We start from the raw sequence: 9,115 nt of genomic DNA on the forward strand, positions 1-9,115 counted from the left end.
ACCCTTCTCCTCACTGGACCTGCACGTTTTCTCCGCCTGTTCGCGTGTTTACCTGCAGTTTTGTATCATGTTGTGCGTTGTCGCTGCTGATGACTGTAGTGTTAGCGGGGCTGAGTAATTCGTCTCGGAGCCGTGGCGTGCAGGGCGGCCCTGCCCAGAGGCCCTGGAGCCTGGACGGCACCTGGGCACACACCCGCAAAGGTGGATTTTCTGGCTGTAGTAGTTATACAAAAAATGTGTATCTTCAAGATGCGTAGGGCAAGGAGCAACAATTTTCACTCTCTCCTACCCTGGGCCTGGGCTTTAAAGGCAGCTGCAGCCCCAGGGGTGATGGCCCTGCAAGGGCATCTCCCTGGCCTGGCCTCATGCCCTTCCTTGGCACAAGCTGGACCTCAGCGGAGGGGATTTACCCCAAGGAAAACACTCATTTCTGCTAATTCTCAAACTGATGTTTTCAAACATTTTCCCTCCTGTTTCTCTCTAAATTTGAAACACTTGTAGTTTATTACAGCATGTTGTGTGAGCAGCATCACAGTGAGCAGCAGCCTGGCTCTGCAGATGTGTCTGTCTGGGGACAACGTGTGTCTGGCCGGGTACCAGGCACCGGGCACAGCCCTGGCTCAACCCTGGGGTGTCCGAGACGGGGATTTCCACACAAAACTGAAGGGTGGGGATGCTTTATTGGTGCCTACCACCACTCGCTTTTCCTCTGGAGAGTGAAGGCGATGCACGTTCCCCTCCCAGGGCTCTGCAGCAATGCAGGAGTTACCCCAGGTCCTGACCCGGTGTCCTGGAGTGTGCTGGGGCAGCGCTGGGTCCCTGAACGCGACCATCACTGTCTGTGTCCAGTGACTCATTTTAAGCATTGCCACCCTGCCCGCTGGCACAGCTGCTCGCGGTGGTGGTGTGTACTCTGGAGATATGCAAAAGCATTTCCATTGTAATTTTTAAAGCTGAACAAGTCAGTATCTTACATATGAAACTACTTGAATTCAAACAGGGGAATGAAAACCGCGTCGGTGTTTGGAAATGGCATTTCCCTCCCAGGTGAAGCACCAGCTCTGTAGAATATTAATCTGGGGTTTTAAAAGCTATGGCAGGAAATCATCTCTTTCCAGAGCACACACAGACCTAAACCATTCCTCAAACACTGGAGCAAGCAGAGGACTCTGCTGTGCGTGTTTGCTTGTCCAGCCTGCGGACGGAGGTGGGACGGGAACCCTCCTGTGGGCTTCCTTGTGCGGGGGACATAATCTCCTGCACGTATGCAGAAAAGATTTGTTTTGAATTAACACCTTATTGATTTTGTGTAAAGACATCCGAGGGAACAGCAGTGAGCAGGGATTACGCACAGCGCACGGCAGGCGCCCGCAGAGCTCCGTCGGCGTGCAGCCCGGCCCCGCTCTCCCGCTGCATTTTACCTTGTGCACAGACGCCACGGTGACGGAGCTGCTGCAAACGCCAGGCTGACCCTGCGAAGTGAGAGGAAATGCTTCCCTGTGTGAGCTTTGGGGCAGCTTCTCCAGTTTTGCAAGAGAAATGGTAACAGCCTACAGACGTAAAATTTGGGGGGGGTTTAGGGTAGTTTGAGAATATGTCGTTGATCCAAAGCTCGGAGGTCTCTCCAGGGACTCCTTGCAAAGCCTGGGTTGGGATGAGGACGAACGCCCAAGCTCCTTCGCAGAGGTTGAGTGACCTCTGGGAGGCCCCTCCAGCTGGCAGCAGGCAGGCTGTCAGGCCAGGACCGAGGGCACCAGGTTTTAATATCTCGGGTGCTGGGTGGGAAGGAGTGCTTGTCCTTGTAATCAAGAGCCCAGCGTGGCAAGTGTTAATGAGAAATTTCAGAAAGGGGAGAAGAGGGAGACCATGCTGTGGTTGGAGTAGGTTATTCGATATGAGAGCATATGTGGAATAAATGTGCCAGATTTTAAAAATTAGTTTTGTTTATTAGCACACCCTTAAGGAAATAAATCGTACATCATTAGGAGTGATGTGTTCTCACCAGCCATCTTCATTAGTATTAACACATTTATCTAACAGCCATGTGAATTTCTTTCAGACATTTATTCCAGAATCTTGTAGGCTTTACAAATATTACCTAATTACAGCAATGAAGATTTTATTTCAACAACTGAAAAAAACACATCAGTAGGGAATTCTGCAGACTCAGAGCTTTGGAGTCTGAACGCCTCGGGAAGTTTCCGTTTCCATACGCACACGACAGCGCCATGCTCATGGCACAAGGCAGGTGAGCCCAGAAAACTCCTTCAGATAATTGTTATCAGTGAAAACAGTGTCATTTCACAGGCAGGAGAAACATACTTTGTAAAACTGTGCACTAGGGTTTGGGGTTGCCCCCGAAGGAAGCGTAGATAAAAAAGGGACTCTCCGTTTGAAACAAGGTTTACTTGTTTGTCAGCAAAACGAGCTCCCGTGCCTTCGCGGTTACGCTGGTTTGGGGTTGGATGCATCGGCCTGTGCTCTCCGGAGCCACCTTCACCTGTGGATATAGAGACATGAGAAGAGCACAGAGGGACCTGGCTGATGTGAAGTTCTCAGTGCCCAGTAATTTGTGAGTGACAAACTCAGTAACAAGTTATGAAAGGCCATCGGTAGGGAGAGGAGCGGGGTGATGTCTTCCCAGCTGGCTGATCAGCTATTCCGGTTATGTAGCACCGTGCGTGCGTGTTTCTGGGGGCAGCTGACACGAGAAGTTGTAACATGCGATGTTAACAGCCTGCTGCCAAGAGTTCAACAAATAACGATGCATTGAAAGTACCAAACAGGAAAAAGACCAGTTCAGGCTGTGGCATGACAAAGCCAGGGGTGAGCAGCCTTTCACGTGACATTTTTGCAACTTTGGAATGATAACGCTGTCGTGGGGCTGCGTTTCCAGTGCAGGCGATGCCCTGCAGGGCGAGGGCACAGCCCGACTCCGGAGCCTCACCCAGCCCTCTGCAGCAGCCCTGGCGAGGGCAACACAGACAGGGTCTGGAGCAGGGGAGCTTGGCCCCCATCCACCAGGCAACACGATAAGGAAGGGAGCTGCGGGGTGATGGAGTCTGAAGGGTGCAGTGCATCCGCGTGGGAGTTGGGACACTTGGGTTGTGCCCATCTCTGGGTGAATCTCAAGGAGCTGCTCCCTGCCCCGTGCCCTCCCACGCTGCCTCACCAACACAGCGGTTCAGGCGAGGATCTCCAGGCCCGGCTGGAATATGAGTGATGATGATGTTGAGGAATGATTTATTTAGAACTGTATGGGTCTTTTAAAGTGAGCTTCTGAGCACAGAGAATTGGACCTTGGTAATGTTGGTGTGCGGCTCTGCCCTGCATGAGGGACGTCCTGGAGCACAGCAGAGCATCATCAGGCAGGACCCTCATGGGGACTGAGCTCTGCCCCTGGCTTCTCCTGGAAAGACTATTTTAAACTAGTGAAATTTCACATTCTAGATGAAAATGATCTGGATTTTTTAATCTTGAAAATGGTATACTGATGCATTCAAGGGTACTGGGATCGTGGCTGTTCATGCCATGTCCTCGCTGTAGTGTTGAAATAAGCTGAATATGTGTACAGCCAAACTTTGAACACTGCTTACTGCTCTGCAAAGAAAGGGAAGGTAACGGGGGCTTTAAACATGCATTTTTTTTTTTAAATAAAATAACATATTTGGCCACATCTCCTGACTGCAATGCTCCAGTTTCATGCCAGTGCAGTGGTGACCCTATAGAAATCAGATGCTCAATTAGTATCTCAGGTGCCACGAGCGGCGCAGTGCTGTGCAGTGCTAACAAGCCCTGCCTGGTGCGTGCCAGTGACCTCTTTAATCGCCTCCATGCTTGCAGTGCCGGGGCGTTCGAGCACTTTGAGCCACGGACTCCCACGCAGCGTCTGCCTTGTACCTGGCTCTTGCCCACCTGGTCCGGGCCGACAAAGTGTTGTGCTGAGCTGCAGACAGCTGGCAGCCGGGAACTTTGTTGGGCTCAAACAGCATAAACCCAGCTGCCTCCGTTTGAGGGCATATGATAAAGCAGAGAGAAAGAAGGGCACGCTGGCCAGAGCCTCCACAGCCTGTCAGAAGCCTTAAAATAGAAGCCTATATAAATAGGGTGTGACATAGGATATCGTATAGTAATGTGGTATCAAATTACAGAATCTATATATAGAATATGATTAATCAGAGGTCGGGACTAAGCAGACAGGTATAAATACAGCCAGGAGCTCTGGATTCATTTTCACAAACAGCGAGGGAAGTTTGTGGTGCTGCAGTACCTGGTCCGGGTAATGCTGTTTTGTCACCCCAAACTACGATCTGCATCTGCAGCAGGTAGGCAGAGGGCAGTGCTGGTTCCCCCCCAGTGTAGGCGTGTTATCCCTATATTTTATTGGGATAGTCCTATTTGGTTTGATTTCCACTATTTTTCTCAAACACTCTGCCTGACAGTGATGGCAGACACCAAAGGCTGGCATTCTGCTGATGGCAAAAACCCTCTTGAATCAGGCACCCTCTACTCCATCTGCTTGTACAGGACAAATAATGCAGCAGCCCTTTTTCTGTACAGATATGGGAAGCCAGTGACAGCACTGAGTAGAGTAAAGTCCATGCAGTTACTCCTTCCTAAGCAGGAAGATAGTGTCCCTTTTGGGTGGGAAGGTACCGTCCACCCTCAGAAACAAGAAAAAAAAACAACAAATAATTTGCCCAGAGTCACGCAGGGGGTCAGTGGCAGGGGGAAAGGTCTGGGCACCCTCTTCCCTCTGACACTGTGAGTAGACTCGGTGCCTCTGCACAAAATCGCGTATACGTATTAGATGGGTGGATGAGATTGACTCTCACTCCCAGGGAAGTTCAGTGACTGTGAAATTAGTAAATTACACAGGCCCACAGAACTTAGAAAAACAATATAATCCTGGGGGTACTGAAATAATTAATTTGCTAATCAACTACACCTTGCTTTTTTTAATTTGCAAATAGCACTCCGTTTTGTTTCCCCATTTCAGCCACCTCACGAAGAGCAATGTTTTGGGCTGGAAAGCCGGAGGGGCCGGTGGCAGGGGCAGGCGCGGCGGCCCAGCACCCCGAGGGGGCTGCAAGGCACTGGGGAGAAGCTGCCTTAGCACCCCGGTGACCCCAGCAGGAGCTGGGGCGCTGCTTGCGGGGCGGGGGGAGGGCTCGCTGTGGTCTGGATCCGGCCCCTGGATCCACCCACCAACTTGCGAGGGAAGAGCCGGAGCTGCAGGGCTCCCGCAGATGGTTCGTGCCGGTTTGTCTCCCGGTCTCGCTGCACCGTTGTTTGCTTTAAATCATTTCAAATGCGGAGGTTGTCAGACAAGACAATTAACATGGGGAAGGGGGAAAGTATTACCATCCATTATTTGCCATAACATGAATTTAAGCCAGGAAGTCAAATGATAAAATATGTGGTGAAAAGTGTTGGTGGTGGGAGTGCCTAAATGAGTAATAGCCTTGGGCTTCTGAGCCTTGAACTTAACGTGCTAAGTAAATCCCCGAGGTCAAAAAGTATGAAAATTGTTGCAGCTTGGGGAGATATATTTTAACTTTGCAAAAGGTCCTTGCAAATCCGCTGCCGGGGCTCGGCGCAGAGGCAGGCGAGGAGCAGCGCGGAGGCGGCCGGGGGCTGCCGCTGCGGAACGAGCCGCTGGGTTCAGACCGACCAGCGGGGGCTGCCTGCTTGGCTTTATATATGTACATGTTTGGGGTTCTTTGGGGGGGGGGGGGGCGCTGGGAGGGGCTGGGGAGGTGATGGGGGCACAGAGGCGTTTCGGCGGGGCGGGACGGGACGAGCCGGGGGCGCTTCGTGGTGCCGGGAGCGGCTCCGGCGCGTCCCCAGCGCCGCCGCTCCGCCGGGAGAAGCGAGCGGCAGCGCCGCTGTCGCCCCCCGGGGCCGCACCGGGCTGGGGCCAGCGGGGCCGGGGGTCCCCGCGCCTTCCCGCCGCGCTCCAACTCTTCCCCTTTAAAACTCTTCCTCCCTCTCGAGCTGACCATGCGGCTGAATTTATGGAGAGAGATGTTTTAGCAGAAATCCCCCAGAGTCTCCCATCAGCCCTAAATCCCCAGCCTGCTCTCCCTGGGAGACCTCATGACACAGAGCATGCCAAAACAGCTTCGTTTTGCCTATGCATTAGCAATCTATTTTACCTTTTTGACATCTCTCACACATAAAACCGTAAGAGAGAAATAAAATATCTGTCTCTGGGCGAAAATAAAGCTTTGCCTCCCTCCTGATCTATAGGATATAAAATAAAGCCATGGCTTTGATAGTGGCTTTTCCTTATACTGGAGTTGCTTTTGCACACACGGAGACAATGAAGATGGATGAGTCGGGATCGGTGCGTCCTCCTGGGGTTTGTTTCACCCTCTTTTTTTATAGTCTCCCCCCCGCCCCCGCCACCTCTTCACTTTTCTTTCTTTTCTCTTTTATTCGTCTTTTAGCTGCCCTTTCTCCCTTTAACAACGCGAAGAATCCCCTTCAGCTCTCGCACCCCCGGGCTCTCCCGACCCACCCCCTCGAGCCCGGCCCGACCCCCAGCCGGCCGCGGCGGAGCTCACACCCCCCTCCCGCCTCCCCGGGACCCTCCCCGGGCCCCCCCGGGCTCTTCCCGGCCGCTTCCCCGGCTCCGCCGGCAGCTCCCAGTCAAACGCAGAGTCGCACACCTCGGATTTGTAATTATTTATTAACTATATTTTCCATAAACAATGCATGAGCTGGGAGTGTAAGCGACAACATTTAGCGACGTGGAAGGAAACCCGGGAGGGCTAATCAAGGGGGGGGGAGAGCAGAAAAATAAATAAGAAAAGGGAAAGGCGAGCGGAGCCGCGGGGGGGGGACACGGGGGACGGTGCGGGACCGCCCGGGCGTGTTTACCCTCCGCATCGACCCGAGTGTGGCAGAATAAACCGGGAACCTCTAATCCATAATTGAAAGATCTTTTTTTTCCAAGTTTTTTTAAAAGCAACCCGGCGCTGGACCCTGTCCAGCAAGGGGGTTATTGCGCGGGGATGTTCTACAGGCTTAATTACATCCGAACTTCAATATTTGTTTAGTGCATTAGCCGCATATATATTTAATCAGGCGGAGGCGCTCTTCCTGCGGGGGAAAGTTTGGGGGGGGGGGGGAAGGTGTGACACCCCCCCCACAACCCCTCTCCACGGGCTGTCCCCCCGCGGCGCGACCCCCCGGAGCGACCCCCGCCGCCCCGGGCAGCGTTCCGCCGGGCTGCGGAGGGGTCGGGCCGGGAGCTCGGGGCTGCCCCCCACCCCCCGGTCGTGGATGCTCCCACCCACGGTGGGGCCGCGGGGACGAAGCGGCTCCGCCACGCGTTTCTGGTGGCTCCGGCGGCCGCTCAGAGCCCGGCAGCATCAGCGATCCCGGGCGCGGTGGTTGCGAGACGTTGGGAAGCACGGGAAAATAATTTTTTTTAAAAAAAAAGGGGGGGGTGGGGGGAAGAGGGGAAGCTTAGTGCCGCGGGGGGGGGACGGACACACGACACGGCAGAGAGAGTGTCTGTGCCTGGGAGGGAGGGAAGTTTCTTCCCCGGCTTCGCTCGGGGGGAGGGAGCGGCTGGGCCGGGGGATGCCCCGCAACGGCCGTGGTCCCCGCCGCCCCGCCGGCAGCGGCTCCGGTGCTCGCACGGCACTGGTGCCCCGTAAAGGAGAGTGAAACCCCATTACCGAGCGCAGCCGTGTAGAAAGGGTGATGATAAACAGGGTGATGTTTAACTAAAAAGACGGGAACGACACCAATAAAATGCAAATTCAAATTCGCCTGAAAGGGGCTTTTGGTTTTTTCTGTATTAGATTTAAAATAAATTCGATTTTTTTTTTTTTTTTTACTCTTCTCATTTCCCTCTTTTTCAGCACCGGGGCCGGGCGGAGTTGCTCGGCTCTGCAGCACCCGGGCCGGGGGTACGGGCAGGCTCGGCCCCGCCGCCCCGCTCTCCCGGCCGGGAACGGGCCTGGGCGAATTGCAAAATGCGTTGAAAAACACCCCAAAAAAACCACCAAAAACCAAAAAAACCCACCCCAAAGCCCAATCCCCAGCGCAGCCGCCTTGCCTTAGGAGGGGGCGATGGCAGGCCGGGGGCTGCCGTGCCGTCCATCCCCGTCGCCCGGGGCGGGGGGGGGGCGGGATTTCCGCCTCCCTCCCCAGGCTCCGCGGACTCCCCGGCCCGTGGGTGCCCCACGCCGGGATACGCCTGTCCCGCGGGACCCCGCGGCGGGGGGAAGGCCGGGCTTGGTGAGTTTTTCTTTTCGGTGCCTGCTGGAAACAGCGCTGGTATTTTCGGCTTTCAGAGTCGGGGTCGCCGGGGGGGGGGGGCGAGGCGGACCTAGGGCACCCCACGGTCCCCACCGCTCGGAGCAGGGGGGAAGAAGCCCCCATCGGTCTCTCCGGGGCGATTTTGGGGGGATTTGCTTGTTCCGGGGCGGGGAGCCCCGCCGGGACATCAGCGCTGGCCGCCCCACCGCGGCGGGTACCCCGGGGCGGCGGGCTGCGCTCCCCTCAGCCCGGGAGGGGTGGTGGGTGGTTTGGGGGGGGTGGGGCACAGCGGTCTGTGCCCCCCTTGGCGTCGCCGGGCCCTGCGCGGAGCCAACGGGGCTGGAGGGGGCAGGGGATAACCAGATGCTTTCGCTAACGCCTGGGAAAGGAGCGGGGGGGGGGGGAATCGCTGTGAAAAACTGGTGCTTGATGGACATAAGATGCTCATCTCCTTCCCCTCATTCATCCCCACCAACACATGTCACTTGGGGCCCGCAGTCAAAGGGAAGCGCTCCCCTGACGGCAGCCCGCAGCTGTCGCCTTCCCGGGCGGCAGAGCGGGGCCGCCCGCCCGCCCCGGCCCCTCCGCTCCGCATGAGAAGTGGCCCATATGCAGGGGGGCCGGGGGGGGCGCCCGGGGCTCTATTGATCCGGCAAAGCGACCCAACAGCTGGGCGGGGAGGGCAGGGACGCCGAGAGCCCGGCGCGACCCCGAGGCGCGGCCCCGACGGGGCGGTGATGGCCGGCTCCGTCCCGGCGTGGGGGCACTGGGAGACCTGGGGGAGGGGCGGGGGACACGACACACACACCAAATCACGGACGCAGCCCCGGGGGCTTTT

This window comes from Phalacrocorax aristotelis, chromosome 18, assembly GCF_949628215.1.
Source record: "Phalacrocorax aristotelis chromosome 18, bGulAri2.1, whole genome shotgun sequence".
Lineage (NCBI taxonomy): Eukaryota > Metazoa > Chordata > Aves > Suliformes > Phalacrocoracidae > Phalacrocorax > Phalacrocorax aristotelis.